The sequence below is a fragment of the Falco punctatus genome (assembly GCF_963210335.1).
Source record: "Falco punctatus genome assembly, chromosome: 7".
Classification (NCBI taxonomy): domain Eukaryota; kingdom Metazoa; phylum Chordata; class Aves; order Falconiformes; family Falconidae; genus Falco; species Falco punctatus.
Window position 1 is genome coordinate 56,719,857 of NC_137587.1, and position 16,135 is coordinate 56,735,991.

General features: G+C 45.3%; 1 protein-coding gene across 2 annotated transcripts in view; it reads left to right on the top strand.

Annotated features, from left to right (window-relative positions):
* The first annotated feature begins 284 nt into the window (after positions 1–284).
* LOC308066998 (tropomodulin-2) overlaps positions 285–16,135 on the top strand; it is a 43,336-nt gene continuing 27,485 nt past the window's right edge. Inside the window, exon 1 of one of the 2 annotated variants that reach the window (XM_080395084.1) lies at positions 285–7,078. The gene's annotated coding sequence lies outside the window, so the exon portion shown is untranslated. The remainder of the gene's footprint in view (positions 7,079–16,135) is intronic. The other variant, XM_080395083.1, reaches the window with a different exon arrangement.

The window sequence follows — 16,135 nt, forward strand, 5'->3', positions numbered from 1 at the left end:
CGGGAGGGCTGGGTCTGCCGGGCGGGGGGCGGCGGGGGTCGCGCCGGGCGGGGAAGGAGCAGGACGGCGCACGGCGGGTCACGGCGGCCGGGCCGCGCTCTCCCTGGCAGCCCAGGGCCGCCCGTGGGGCTCCCGTGCGCCGTCCCCGCGCCCCCCCGCGGCTCTCTTGCAGCCGCTTCCTTGGGCCTGTCCAGCGGCTGCACCTCCGCCTGCGGTCTGTGCGGCTGCCCCGGGCGGCGGGGCCCTTGCGAGGGCCTTGGGCGCCCTGGCCCAGCGGCGGGGGCAGGAGCTGAGGCAGGGGTAGTGGCAGAGGCAGGGGTAGCGGCGGGGCAAGAGCAGAGGCAGGAGCTGAGGCAGAAGCAGTGGCAGCAGCAGGGGCAGTGCCCGCCCTGCGCTCAGCACCTCGGCTGTGCCTGCCCGCCCCGGTGCTGGGCTGCCATGTGCTCCCTGCACACTGATTTCTTGCCGTGTCACGCCATGTACTAGTAAACACCTTGTGCCAGTAAAACATCAGCTATGCACAATTTTTTAAAGGTTTATAACGTGGAAGTGATCTGGACAGATAGTGTTGAAAACGGTGAAAGATCTTACTTGATTTAGCTGGTTCTGTACCACATTTCTGTGTATGTGAAAGCTGGAGCTGCTTAAAGACGGCAGTCTGCAGAGGCTTGGATCTTTCACCGTGGGTTTACTTTCTTCTTACCTTGATGCTGGAAACAAGTAAACTTCCCACACCTCAAAATAAAAATACAAAACTCAATTAAAATTAAGGCTGGTGTGTGCCATTTGAATGCCTACATTCTGGCAACGTAAAGGAAAATAGCATTTTACAGTAAGAAACCATTGAGGAGCCTTCCTTGCAGACACTGCCAATCCTGCCTTCAGGATAAGGCATTTGTAGCATGAAAATAATAACCAATAATCGTCAGCATGGCTATAGCTGTTTGAACCTGTGTTTTCCACATATCAAGGGCCCTACAACACTGCTGTGACCTGGAGAAGAATGGTGCCCAGGCTTACGTGGTAGGTAATACTGAGACACTGATTTGTTCAGAGACTCACTGGAAACTCTTGGCAGATTTGGGAAAAGAAACTGGGGGTGAAATGTTGGCCCCTCTGGTGTCAGCGTGAGCTCCGCCACCTGCTTCAATAGTGCCAAGGTTTCCTTTCCATAAGATACATAAAGTGTAAGGTATAACACATAATCTTATTTAATAGGGAGTTTGTTTAAAATATTTTAAATTCTAGTAACTTATGACTAATACATTAATTAAAGATATTTTGCAAAGTCTTGGCTGTGCTGAAGTCACTGTTGAGGCTCTTACTATTATTAATAGGAACAGAAATCCATTTGACAAATGATATTAACATCAGAACTGTGCAGTCCCATGTGTTGGGCTGAACCATCTAGGCACGCTCCGCTGCAAAGGAAGAAACTCCCAGTGCGTGCCGAGGAGGCTGCGAGCGGTCAGCAGGGGATGGAGCTGGGCTTTCTTGTGAGAGTCTCACTTGTTCGGTGCTGGAGGCAAGAGACCCACAAAGCCATGCTGAGGCTTTCTGGCACCGAGCCCGAGGGTGAATGAAGAGATGCTTTTATAACCACAAGAGCACTTCTGCAAATGCTCAGCAATAGATTCATAATCCTCCAGTCATTAGAAGGCTGGCATTTTCCGAGCTGACAGACCAATGCATCTATCAGAGGGCAAACATAATGTTCTCAAAAGGATTAGTAGAGGGATTTCTTTTTCAAAGGCTGTGATATAATTTATGACAATCATACATGGGCGAGGGAAGTATTGCAAATATGAAACCTCAAAGGACATAGGAAACTTGGACAGCAGCGGAACTGCCACGAGTGCTGAAAGGATGCACATGCAAAGCAAGAGCAGATACAGCATGAGGCATCCTTGCTGCCATTCACTGAGCTCTGCTGCGCACGGCAGGGAAGGAACATCCAAAGCCTCAGACATAATCCTAAACTGATTAAATTGTAATATATCTACTTTCCACAATACTGATGTACAAATGGAGAACATGGGTTCAGCGTATATGGTTTGAGACAGAAATATCTTCCCGGCTGGGGAATTCACTGAGGATATAGACAGGAAAGATATTGTCAGTCAACCAGTTGATAATAAAAAGTGATGCCTAGATCCTCTATCCTATGTAATCCTATATAATGAGAGCGGCCAAACTCAGATTGAAACAAATCATGAGCGAGGAAATCATATTCCTTCCAGTGGCAGCAAAGAAGGACATGGTTTAGTCCTTGAGTCTCTCTTGAGACACAGCCCTCATGCTTTGAGGCTTTTGTGCTCTGACATGAAGGGTTAAGAGGAGCACATTCCCAAGAGCGGGCTGGCTTACACAGCCTTTGGTAGGAGGCCACAGGGGTAGCTACCTACATGCCTTTTGGAATTTTCTCCTCCCCGTGCAGATGGCTGCCTTGCAGCCAGCCCCGGGGCCAGCCTGCCGAGGCGTGTCTGGAGACAAGCTCAAGCACCGACTGTCAGACCTGCAGCATTCCCAGCCCTACCTGCAGGAGCCCACATGCTCCCTGATGTGCTCCCTGCCCAGCACCTGCAGCCACGCTGCACGGGGCTTTGTTTGTTGGGTGCACCATTAAGACAGTTTAGACATATCCAGAATGATTGAGTTCACTGTGAATTGGCTGTATAAAAGAAACGTGCTAAGAGAAATATCCCCAGTGCATACCGGTCAGCTGCAGAGGCCCCTTGTCTGACCGAGGGCCTCAGGCTCTTTAGGTAAGGAAGAAAATCCAAGAAAATCCACCGCTGAACAAGGTGTCCTGCAGATCCGTTTGGAGAGAAAAAGATGGAGCAGAAAATCTTTACCATTAGCAGACACTTTAAAGAGAGGACAGTACCCATTAGCTCCTGCTCTGAGGAGCAAACCACTTTAAACAGGACAGTTTAAAGGAAGTGGACAGTTGGTCTGGACCTCCAGAGCCTCCTCCTTCTCCTGCCAGCACAGGCAGCAGAGCTGGGGCGGGTGGCAGAGTAACTGTCTCTGTGGATGGAGCAGAACATGTGGCTGGCTCTGGGGAAGTGCAAGCCAACCCGAGGCACACTTTTGGACGTGCTGCCTGGAGCGGAGCGGTGCTGTGTAGCTCTCCCAAATGGGGCACAGAGGATGCTGAGCTGCCAGGGCCAGTCCCAGGGTCAGCAGTGGTCATCTTATGTCCTGGGGTGATTCCTTCCACCTTTCAGCCTTCCGGAGTCCCGTGTTCCCATCCCTGATGGCATACCCACTGAGTGGCCCTGGGCTTAAAATAACCATCTGGTCTGTGCCTCGCTTCCCACACCTGCACAATGGAGATGGTGATTCAATTTGAGATCTACTGCTGCAAATTAATTGGTACAGATGAGGTATTTATTATTGCTGTTACTACTACGGCAAGTGCAGTGTCCAAATCTAAACGTATTTTATTGGGATTTAGAGTACTATGGATATAGAAGGGTTCACAGAAATCAAGTTTGGGTGAAATAACAGATGACTTGCCTTTAGTGTTATTTAATGTATTGCTGTACTCTGCCTTATAAAACAGTCCAAGAAAATTCTGTTATTTGTCAAGCCAATGCAATTAAAAAATTCCAGCCTAAATATAGATGGGGGTTTGACCACTTGAGATGCTGCTGGCCAGCATTTTAAGGGCTGAATCATCAGGCTCTTACGAATTAGGGCTGGCTACGTACTTGAGTTCTCTTTCAAAGCCATTTCAGCAGTGTCACCGCAAGTCAGTCATTTTTACACGTGAGCAAGAGCCGAATTTTATCTCTACCCTAGGTCCGAGATTTGCTGATCAGGCACTGAACCAAGGTTTTTCACATACAGGTCACTGAATTTGATCAACAGCTGGTTTTTAGGGAAGAGATCAAAACATGCACAACACAGTAATCAAGTCCAGATGCTTGTCTAGAAGACAAGCTCCAGCTCAAGCAGGAATTAATTAAGCAAAGTCTTACAAGCTGTGTTATAAGGAAAACAGATGAAAAGATCACAACAGCCCCTCTGCTTTTTGTATTGAAAAAATGTGACAAACATTTTAAAACAACGGACCGCATTTTGGCTACAAATAGTTCAGTGAAATAAAACTTGCTTTTGGGTGCCCCAGCTCAGTTTAGGCAGCGTTGGAAAAATGCTGGACCTCTACACTGCATTCACCATGCAGCAGCTCCGAACCGAAGTGTCAGTGCTCAAAGGGAAGGCAGAGCCAGGAAAGATGTTGTTTTGGGATCCAGAGGACCGCCAGCTCTTGAAGGCTTTTCCAGGAGGAGCTTTTTTTCTGGAGTACTTGTCCCCACAGCTGTTGTATCATTTGGGTGTTAACTCTGCCACTGCGCTTTCAACAAGTCAAGTACATAAATGCACTGAAAGCCTAGGTGGGCAAAATGTTAAGCAAAGATTCCTACCGGGGGAAAAAGGACTGTGTGGGAGCCCTGCCCTGCAGTTTTAGATGTCCTCTCAGCGTGCTGGTCTGTGAAGTCCCACACATGGGAAATACGGTCAGCCCAGGTGCCCACAGTCATTTGGTGTAAATGTATCATAGCAGGTATAGCCCATACATGGGATGTAGTGTAGCCTGTATGTGGGGTGTAGCTCAGATTTGTGAATTGTATTGAACCCTTCTGTCTTTTTAGTTTGCGGCCTGGGAAGAATGACAAATTATTTAAAACACCCACCCTGTATATGAGACTGAATTGTGATATGGTTTACTTTGTATGCTGTGATTTTAAGGAGAATGTTATCCCTATACTTGTAAGTATACTGTTGTGTACATCTGCATTTAACACATTTTCCACATATGTTTTTGTCTGTATGTCTCACGAATGCAGGAAGACTGATCACATTTCTAATTTTTTGGTTGCAAATACTATGCATGAGGTAAAAGGAAGAAAGAAACATGAAACCACAGCCAAAGAAAAGAAAAACCTTGACTGCAGCCAAACTGTGTACTCCTGGCAGAGGTCTTAAGTTGTTACTTTTCTAACACAAACTAATGAGAAGTGAATTTGTCAGCAGATACACGGCAACTGCAAACAGAAAAGTCTGTGGGAAGGGTTCTTCCCTTTGTATCGACTGAGAAAGACTTTCAACTTAACAAATGTATTTCTAAGGTGTGACAGGAAAATCTGAGTGAAAATTTTGCACAAGTTTATCGAAAAGCAAACACTCCAAAGTTAACTTCCACTCTTTGATGGTCACACACATTTCCCTCTCAGTATTTGTATAATTATGAGTAATTCAAGCCCCGATTCTACAGACCAAGATTAAACCCCAAAAGAGGGTTTAATCCGTGTTAAGAATTAAATCCACATTTCTCTGCCTCATGTCTGAATGAGGCCTGTTTGCAGTGGAAGCTTCAACCCCAACACCGAACCAACAGAATCACCTTCAGCCTGAGCCACCCGGTTACAGAGCAGCAGATCTCAAAGCAATTCGATCCAGCTTCCCTGACACTTCTGGTACTGAACAAGCAAAACCATGGGTGCAAACTCTGTATTCTCGGAATGCTGCAAGACACAGAGAGAGAGAGAGAAGACTGTGGAATAAATGGATCTGTTTCTTTTTCGTTTCTGCTAATGTAATAACATTTTGGACGTTTAGCAAAAGCTTTGTTAACTTGTGGCTGAATATCCCATTTCATAAGAAGTTTGGGGCAAGGAGGCTGCAAGCGGAGAATTGCAGCTTTGGAGCATCTTTGTGCACTCTGCACATTGTTGTGGATACAGGTGTTTTCCTGAGCAGCAGTGGCAAAATGCCCAAGGTGACCCTTCAGTCCCTGACACTAGTCTGAGTTTTCTGCCATAGGTCTTGCTACAGGTGCCCGCGGTGTGTGGCAGGGTATGGAGCGAAGCCGAAGGCGTTGTTTATCCTAGTTGTGCTTCTTTTTCCATAGGAAAATTCATCTGTGGTGTGGCATCTGCTTCTTAACAAGGCAATGTCTTGTTTTCCTGCCAACACATCATGAAACTTAAAGACATTTTAATCACGGGAATAGCTCTTCTGCTGCTAGTGACTCATCGTTTGGTGCTTAGAACCAAGGGCCTGGTTTCAGCTAAAACACAGTACCCAGTGAAGGCAATCGGGTAAATTAAATTCTGGACATACTTGATTACAGGGGCTACATTCCAATTGTATTACCTATTATATAAAATTTCAGCTAACAGTTAACTTTCGTATAGAATAAAAGCACAAGTATAAATTGAATTGTTGAAATGAATTAAGAGAAGAGCGGAAGAACAGCAAAACAGTCTCGGCGGTCAGCTCCCTCCACCCCAGAACTGGCTCCCTGGAGCGGCACATCTGGGTGCAGGGCGAGGGCCCTGGGGCTTCTGCCGCAGGACCTGTTTGGCCGGGTCCGTTTGCAGAGGGTGTGAGAGGAGCAAACCTTGTCCGTAGGGCTGGCCGCCTCCACGTGTGCCCAGAAGCGCCCAGCACACCTGCTGAGGCCATCAGCCCACGCGTGGCAAGTGCATGGGTGAGCGCCCAGGGCCGCGCACGGGGCAGGGCGACGATGGCGGCGGGCAGAGCAGGCAAGCTGCAGGCAGCCTGTTTGCAGGCTCCCACCCAGGGGGGCACACGGGGCAGGGGTAAGGCTGAAACCATGGCTTGCCGAGTCAGGCGGGGGGGATCCACCTGCTCTGCACATGGCTGAGGGGCCACCTCGCCTGCAGGCGTGAGGCAGAAAGCGATGGAAAGAGGTGAGGGGGGAAAGGGGGAGCACGGGGGTGGCCCGGCCAGGGGAGGGCGGGCGTGCTGCTGCTGGTGCTGCTGGTGCTGCTGGTGCTGCTGGTGCTGCTGGGGGGGGGTGGCTGGGGCTGACGGTGCCGCCACTCGCGGACCCCGCGGCGGCTGCTGCCGGCCGCCGGACTACGAGTCCCAGCGTGCCCGGCAGGGCAGGGGCCGCGGTGCGCAGCCGCCGCGCCGGGCACCCACCTGCCGCCGCCGGCGCTGGGCTCGGGGCGCGGAGGGGCGCGCAGGCGGCGGGCGGCGCTGGGCTCGGGCGCGGAGGGGCGCGCAGGCGGCGGGCGGCGAGGGCCGGCCCCACAGCGGGGTAAGGCGCCGGGGCCGGGGCCGTGGCGGGGACTGGGGCCGGGCGGGCCGCCGGGGCATCGCCCGCGGGCCCGGGGCGGCGGCTCCGCGGGGCGCCGCGCACTGCGGTGCGGTGCGGAGCGGGGCGGGGGGCGCGGAGGTGCGGCGGCGGCGGCGGAGCATCCCCGGCGCGGAGCATCCCTGGCGCGGAGCATCCCCGGCGGGGGGCGCGGGGCTCCGGCCCCACCCCGGCGGCCGCTGGAGCCGGTCCGCGGCGGGCAGGACCCGGCGGGGCTCGCCCCGGCGGCCCGCGGTGCCCGAGGCTCCCGCAGGGTGCGGAGCGCCCTTCCCCTTTCGCCTTCTGGTTTTAAGCAGCGCCTGTTCAGGGGGACGCGCGTGTTTATCGCGAGGTGCTCGCGTCCTTTATGGCAGGCGATAAACGACAAAGATTAGATGCAGCAGCGGAATAAAATACGGAAAGAAGGTATTTTTGCGATGAAGATGAGCTGTCTCTCCTCGGAGACCTGGTGCCTTTTGTACGTCAGAAATACAGCAGGACCGATGGCGGGTGGTTACCCGGAGAGGGTCGGGATAAATGTACCAGTGACAGGTTCGGGATCAGGATGTGGATTTGGTAACATTCAGGGATATTTCCAAGCTCCTGATGAGCAAAACGTGTCCTCAAAACCTGCACATCGGCATTAGATAGCACACATGCTCTATTTTGTCATCTGACTGCAGCATTATCAGGGTGGCCCTCTGCTAATTCAAGGGGTTTTGCTTTGATGGAAGCCTGGGGGGAGTTCCTTTTGCCAGAGTAAAAATCCACAGTTGATCAGTGGGAAACATGTAGAGAAATCTGAGGACTGTAACACTGAAAAATAAACGAAAACTGGTTTGATTTGTGTGACCACCCTGAGCTTAGGAGAAACATAAACTTATGAAAAAACCATTGTAAATCATTAATGATGAAAAAAAAATCAGAAATGCATCAATATCAAATATCAATTTAAAAATAAGTGGAAGAAGTAATAATATTTTTATACCATGTATGATACACTGTGTAGATCTTTTGAAAACTTATCATTTGAAAACTTTATCAAAAAGCTTTTCTTTAACTGGTTATTCTCAGAAATTGTCCTTGAACTTCCTCTGTTCTGCCCTATACTTTTGGAGGCAGGAACATGTAATGGGAAAGAAACACCTGGGACCAACTGGCCTAGTACTGCAGGCATTGCATCCTCCAGTGCCTTGCAAGGGATGCCATTACTAGAAAAATCAACCCAAACTCAGGGGTGTATGGAGGTGTCTCGCGCAATTATACTAATGATATTACGATCTTTTCCGTGGTATTCTGCGCCCATTTGCTATCTAATAGACTGTCTGCCTTTGCTGTAGTGCTGTATGCCATGCAGTTCTTAACTGGCTTCCACTATATATATATATATAAATATTTAGCTCTATGTAGAATGTGAAGGTTATGTGAATCATTTTAGTGACTTTGCCGACTTATATTCTTTAGGCATCTTTTCTCCCATTCATCTAGCTTGGTTGGATTTGTCTGAACTTAGCCTCTCTCATCTTGACAATCTAAATAATTTTGTTTGAAATGGTGCGCTTTATTGCATAACTTTTCTTCCTTCCCCAAATCATTATTATTTCCAGTATTTTACAACTTCTGGCAAGCAACGCTGATGCATTTTTGCTGTTATTAATCTGCTCTAGGGTTTTTTTGTAGCATTCCTAAGTTATTGACTCTCATAGTTTGATGTCTTCCTATGACTGAGTATCCTTTTGACCGAGGCGGTGGTAGCTGTGCAGGGTTTTGCATTGAGAGGCACCAGACAGGATCCTGTAGCCACGTGCATTTGCACATGGTAGGTTAATAGCAGGGTAAACGTGTAAGTTCTGTTTACTGACCACAGCACACAAGTGTAGCAGTGTTTCTCTTTAATGGTGGAGTTTGGTCATCACTATTTGGTGCCACAGAAATCTGTAAACTTGTTTTTTAAATCCTTCTTTATCAGGATTATTTCAAGGAACAGCTGGGCCTGCAGGTCCAGCTGCTAGTCTAAAATAGGGAAACCTGAGAAGAGCAGTGACAAAAAGGTGGCACACCATTCCCTATCTGTTGGCAGCACAGGTGGAACCCAGTGTCCTTTTTTCCTGTTGATGCTTCCCACATGTGAAAAACAAACACTAGTGTTGTCTTTTCCAGGGCTGGTCTGATCTCTTTTGTTGTGTAAATAAAAAGTCTGTTTCCCGGTACAATTCTTTCTCCTGTTTATTGTTTCAGCTATCAGGATGTGCGCATCACAGATGGTTTCTGGCTTTGGTTTACAGCTAAAATCCAAAAAACGTAGGTAGTTACGCTGGCTCTGTACATTGGAAGGAGACAAAACAGCTCAGAAAAGATGCAAAAAGAGATTTTTTTCAAAGTTACCTAACAGTGACCATTATTAAGGGTCTAGTCCTGCAGTCGGTAGTGTATGCTCATAACCCAGCCTGTGGTTCCATCTCTGCTGTGTTTTCACTTGGTGTATATGCCTGGAAGACAGGCCATGGAAGCAGGGACCCACAGCCAAAATAAAAGCTGACCAATGCTTGATATTTGGAAGATGGTTCAACTCCTTGTCTTGCCACAGACTTTCTGTTTGACCTCGAACAAGGTGTTTCTTTCCTCCAATAGAACAGTGAAGTGGAGAAGCTCTCATGTGGCTGATGGTGTTTAAAGTACCACAACAGTTGGCTCCATGTAAACATGATCGATCAGTGAGGGTGCCAGAACCTCGCCTTTGGTTTCCTGAGGATGCCTTTTTACAAAGCTGCAGATAATTCATACCCCAGTGTGTGCTTTGCTTTGCACTCATGGTAGGCGTGCTGATGACATGAAGTACAATTCTTTACACAACAGAAAATCTGGGGCACTGAACTGGGTGAAGACACCATCTGGTAAACATCACAGCTATTACTGTAATGTGCATGGTGCAGGAACCGATTCATCCGTGTTCATCTAGGGGCCACAGAGCCATGGGCTGCTGTGTCACAGGACTGGGAGCATGTATGTCCCTGGGCGCTGCTGACCAGGGGAGGTACAACCTCTTGTTCCACGGTAAACCAACACCTGTCTGCAGCAGAATCAAACCTGCAGGGTCTGGTAGTTATCCAAAGAGGTCAAAATATTGTTGGTGCCTCACAGAAAATAATGAGGCTGTTTTCTTCCAGTTGCTATCAGATGGGCACTCCTACTGTCACTTATAACTGATCAATATCATCACTGATAGTCTTAGTTGGTTGTGATGTTAAGTCTTGTCCGAGGAATCGTCAGTCAACCACCACCAGTACAGCTTGGCACAGGGTGTTTCTGTTCACGTCGGAGCTGAAGCTTACAGGTGACAAATTGTGGGTTAAACTGCCATTTCATAGTCCATTTTGTCTGTATAAAAAGACTTTGTTCTCCAGGATTTTCAGCCTAGCACTTCAAACTGCCTTCAGTTTCAGACAGTAACTATGTTACGGTTTTATTTTAGAAAAGGTAATTAACCTTGCATGGATTTTCAAATAATCAACTTAAGTTCTAAAGATGGAAGAAACCTACCTTGCAGTTCTACAAAGTTACCAGTTGCAATGAGCACAATAGCAGATGGTTGCTTCCTTATTTTAGAACTGAACTTTACCCCTCTAAAAGCAAGGGGGACTCTCTCCCTGCAGGGGACACAACAGACTGACAGGTCTCTCTGGGCTTTTCTGTTTCCCATACTTGACTGGAGTGCCAGAGCACTGTACATAATCCCAGTATTATCTCTAACACTTACGTTTCTTCTGTCATCCTCTTCCTGTAGGTAGGAATTGAGTGATTTAAAGGTTTTTTTTTAATGTAAGACTGGCCTAAATCATCATATGGTCACTGTATAACTAGTCAGTTTTTGTGTGGAAACAATTCTAGTGGCTATGATCTAAAAATATGACAATACGCAGAGAAGCAGGTTATAAATTCATCAGGCATTGTAAAGAAATATACTTCCTTCACAGGACTTAGTTTCCTGTTTTGAACGGTTATGAATAACACCACTGATATTATTTTAGAAATAATCTGAAATTAGTTACTATATAGCTTTATTCTGCATCAGTGGGAGAAGCATTAATATGTCATCTTTCTTTAATTGCCAGTGAAAAACCTTTCATGTTATCTGAATCAAAGGGAGTACATCCCTTTATATCTTCTATAAATAACAGTACAATGGATAATTTTGCAACATACATGATGGTTTTCTTATAAAAGGCATGATTGAACTCCCATTAAAGTGAATTGATGACTCACACTTTATTTGCATAGGAGTTGTCAGTCCCTTAGAAGAGAAGCCAACTGTAATGCGAACTGCGGAGTGGCATAAGCGTTACCGGGGTTTGGAAAGGCTCATCCAGTTATGAACTGGAGTTTCTGATCACTGAATGATTATCCTAAACGTGTAGGCCTAGTCGAATATTAGGACAACGTAATTGTTAATTATTTACCAGTCCCTATACAGTACTACGCCAGTTGCTAGGAACAGAATGTGAAATAACCCTATGTTAGCCCTGGAGAAAAAAAGCGTTTTAAATATACAGGGATTTTTAGGGATTCTTTGCTACAGTATGGCAAAAGATGGCAAACTGGGCTGGAATAGAAGAGGTTTGGTCATGTTGTTACTTGCTGAGAGCTAGTCCTGAGCTCAGTGCCATGTGCAGCTGGATGTGCTCCCCCGCCAGCCCCAGGGACACCCTCGCGAGGGACCCAGTTCTACAAATCCTGAAACAGGTTATTCGTTTTGATCCACCTGATCACGCTGTGCCCTGGATGGAAAGGGTTAGACAAGGAACAGTTCAGTGCTCCTTATGTCGTGAGTTCTTCAGAAGGTTTTTTTGGGAAACGGGTGGAAAAGTTGAGGGATTCTAGAAGACCAAATCCTTTCCTACTGAGCTCTCTTCCATTTTTCACCTATGCAAGTTTCCTTCATGTGTCTACTGTCTCGATCTACAACAGCACCTGTAGCTAATACCATTTTCATCATACACAAAAAAAACCAGTTTCATAATACTTCACTGTATGTTCCTATCATACTTCTGTGCTGTGCTGGCCCTAACACTTCCTTTCTGTCTTTTCTGAGATTTCTGAACCTCCTAGTTCAAAACAAAGAAGAAATTTTGCACCACAAAATGGGAACTCTGAGTATACTTCTCCTATATGTTTGTGCTTAGAAAGTACATATTAGTCTTGTTTTTTAAGTATAAAAACAAAAAAGGAACCTTATTTATATGTTCAATAATTGAGTATTTATCAATTTTTAAAATTTTTATTTAATTATTTTTAAGTTTGGGCTTTCAATAGCACAGTCTTATTTTTCAGAGCAGTTCCTGGACAGCAGAGCGGTCCCCTGTGTGGCGCTGAATTAAGCGTAGGTTGGAGCACTCCGCTGCCTGGATGGTGCAGTACAAGCACCTCCTTCAACTGAGCAGCTGCCAGTGTTGCACAAACGCTGCTCTTAATCATAATGGCCCCAATCCTATTTATTTGGTCCAGTATCATTTTAACTTGAGATTTATTCCACCTGTTTCTTATTTTCATGCTTAGCTACTTAAGACTATTTAGAGAAAGGGAAGAATGTTTCCACATTTATCGATCAGTTTCACAACTATTTTTCAAAGCACAAATATCCACCACTGTGGATACAGAGATAGTTTAAAACAGATCATACATCAAGAATTCCTCTCTAAACACCAGTTGCCATGATTTGGAAAAGTGAGAACAATTTCTCAAATATGATTATAAGAACATTCTTTTTTTTCTATATAAATGAAAATAACTGTTGGGTTTTTTTCCCATTCAGCCCATCTCTTTTCATATATAATAATAATAAATGCACATTGCCATGCAGCTTCATTCTTAGCTTGTACACACTATCAAAAGCTAGAAATTCCCATTGTTTGTATCATGGTGTTCTCATCTCTACAGGATCCCAGAGACAGTATGTTTTTCTAGGTATGTAGCCTGTGTTTTAGACAGCATGAGTGACCTGATGTGCCATTGTAGCTGCTGGTCAATAGAAGGTTCTATAGTTCTAACTATAGAACTATAGTTCTAAGGTTCCAACTCATCTCAAGGGATCCAAGCAATGTGAGTGGGACCTCTCTGACATCTAACATTAATTCAGCAGAGGACTGATTCCCTCTCGAAAGAACTATCGGTGTCAATGGTAGAGCATTATGACAGTATTATGGTATCAGCAGAAACTACAGCTTAGCTACCCTAGAAAGAAAGCCCTTTCAGTGTATAAGGATTATACCCAAAAAGTACCTACAGAACACAGCAAAGTGTAGAGGAGTTTTGTCACAGCAGGTGTTGACTACATAGAGCAATAATGATGTTATGCAGGCTGACTAACAACACTCTTTTTGTCTTTGAAAACATTATTTTGAATTCTGGTGTTGACAGGCATGGCTGAAAAAGCTGCCCCAAATAAAACAGAAGTATGCATTTCTTTCTTTAGAAGGAATCAAAGATAAAAATATAGCAGTGGAGTCTTTGAAGCTCACCAAGAAACATCTGCGCTCTACAAAGATTTAAAAGTAGCACGTGGTCAGCAGAAATGCTACCTCTTAGAGTTGTGTACTACCCTGAATCGGCATAGATTTCACGTGCTGGGCATCCAGCAGCATGCTGTGCTGTTTAACAGTGGGTATTTGAGCCCATGGGAAACTGTAGTGCTCCTTATTGAAACTGAACGGGTGGGGAAGTGGGGATAGGGGACTTGTGGCCCTCCATTCCTTACTCTCCTTGTTCACTCTTCCCAGTAAGTCTGAAGGGAAACTCTGTAGTCTTAACCCGTGGTCCCTCATTCTGCTTCCCTCAGTGTCCCTAATGCAGCGACCATTCAACAGTATATCCCCTCTGCAATTAGATTGAACATCTCCTTTCTACTGTGTGACATCTGATCTGCTATTGTATGCTCAAAATAACAGTAGTTGGGAGGTTAGTTAGGATTGCTTTTTTAACGGATTAAAGTTTTCATAGAGTAATCATAACAAAGAAAACCCAGTGGATATAATCTGCAAAAAGTAAACAGTATGTGCACACTCCAAAAAGTCAAGCCACAATAAGAAGCAGCACAGACAGCATATGGTCCTGTTTACATACACAAAATTAACAGTATGAAATCCTATTAGGAAGGTGGAGATCGTAATCATCACATTAGACAGCAATTTACAGAGTACGTGAACTCGAGACTTCAGCATTTCCTTCCCAGACTGAATGATGCTGAGTTGTTAGATTCACCTCGTTCCCTTGGTTTCCAACAGTGTGATTGTGGTGAAAGGTCAGTAGAGAGCACAAAGGCAGGACACGAACGGTAAGCGTTTCAGCAGAGCTTTCAGTAGGCTGTACAGTGGGGTGCAGGCTCCAGAAAAGCTTTACTACTTACTGGGATTGTAGACAAAGAAGTTCCCTAAGCAGTGTCTTCTGCTTTTGTTCAGCCACAAAAGAGTAGGATTCAGTTGTGAAAGGGAAAACATAAAAGGAGTTTCTGTTGCAAATGTATGCATGCATGAAAAGCATGATTTTAAGCTCTTCCATGCACACTAATCTAACAAGGGTTATCCAACATAGTGCTTCATGCCATGAGGGAAGTTAGACTGATACATCTTTAATATCTGGGTTTATATTTCTTTTTGGGTATCCCTGCTGCACGTGGTCAAATGCCTTCCCTTCCAAAAGTAAGAGGAAGCAGTTACAACATTGAAAACCCTCACCTGTTGCAAAGTGTCTCCTGGCACATCTCCCTGTTATGGCCAAGCACTTGGGTAACTCACAAAGAAATCAGAAATGTCTGGTACACACAGTCCATACTCTGCAGTAATTACCCGTTAGCACCCAGATTCAACTTCGCAAACCTTTTCACAAAAGCCATTGTTTTGCTGATATCGGTAGAACAATCCTTAGTTGCACTCCTGGATGGAATTGTGCGGGTACCGCGGGGGGAGGGGTGCTGGGGCCAGGCCCCCTGCACAGCGCGAGTGCTCAACCTCAGCCAGGGACACTGTTACATACTCTTAGCAGTTGCTTTTTCAACAATATTTAATTAACCTAACCATGGGATTACATTTCTGTCTTTTCCAGGGATGCGATTAAACTCTAATAAAATAATCATTTAAACTGTTAAAGAGAGTTTAAAGAGGTCTAATCCCCTCAAAGAAATTTTCAGCCCAGTTAATGGCTGCTAGCTGAAATGTTACTTTTTAATGAGTTTATCCAAAGAAACTTAGAGAAGGCATCTGATGCCTTAGCACAGAAATGTTGTACTGCAGCTGAATTTGTTTTTACAATCTAAACAAATACACTTATTGCTTTTAAATAGTATGCTTTCATTATTTAACAAGTAGTTTTGGTAACAAACTGTATCAGTTAAGTGTATGTAGAACTAGTGTTCTCTTTAAGCACCAAATACACAGAAACGTTAGCTCTTTTGGACTTTTTTTTTGCAAAAATATCTCTCACACTCACTGCATATGATAGAATTTTGGTAATATAAGATTTTTTTAACAACTGCTGTAGCTTTGTGAAACATTAGATGCTGACTAACTTCCTAAAATAAATTTTCAATTTAAAGAACAGTTGAATTCTACCATGAAGTTTGGAACAGCCTGACAACGATGTTAGGCTATGAAAGCAGGGACAACAAGTAGAGCAGTAGTAAGGAAAAAATGAAAATTTAGGGGAAATAATGCTTTTTCTTAGAATAGAATGTTTAAGTGTTTGAAGTCAAGGCTTGCCATGCCTTGCAGTATTCATAGAACTCCAGATTTTTCAAATTTCTAATTCTACTAATCATTATTTTCTCTTTCTATAGGTTGCTGATTTCTAGTCTTCTCAATAAACAGAAAAATGAGATATGTTTTGATATTTAGTATTTTAATAGTGAAAATCTAAGGAAATGCAACATTTTCACTTGGATTTTGAATAGAAGAAAAATAAAGATCAGGCTTCCAGCTGTTATGAAGAGCAACAGAACCTGCATGGCTTTTGTTAACTTATGACAAAGATTTG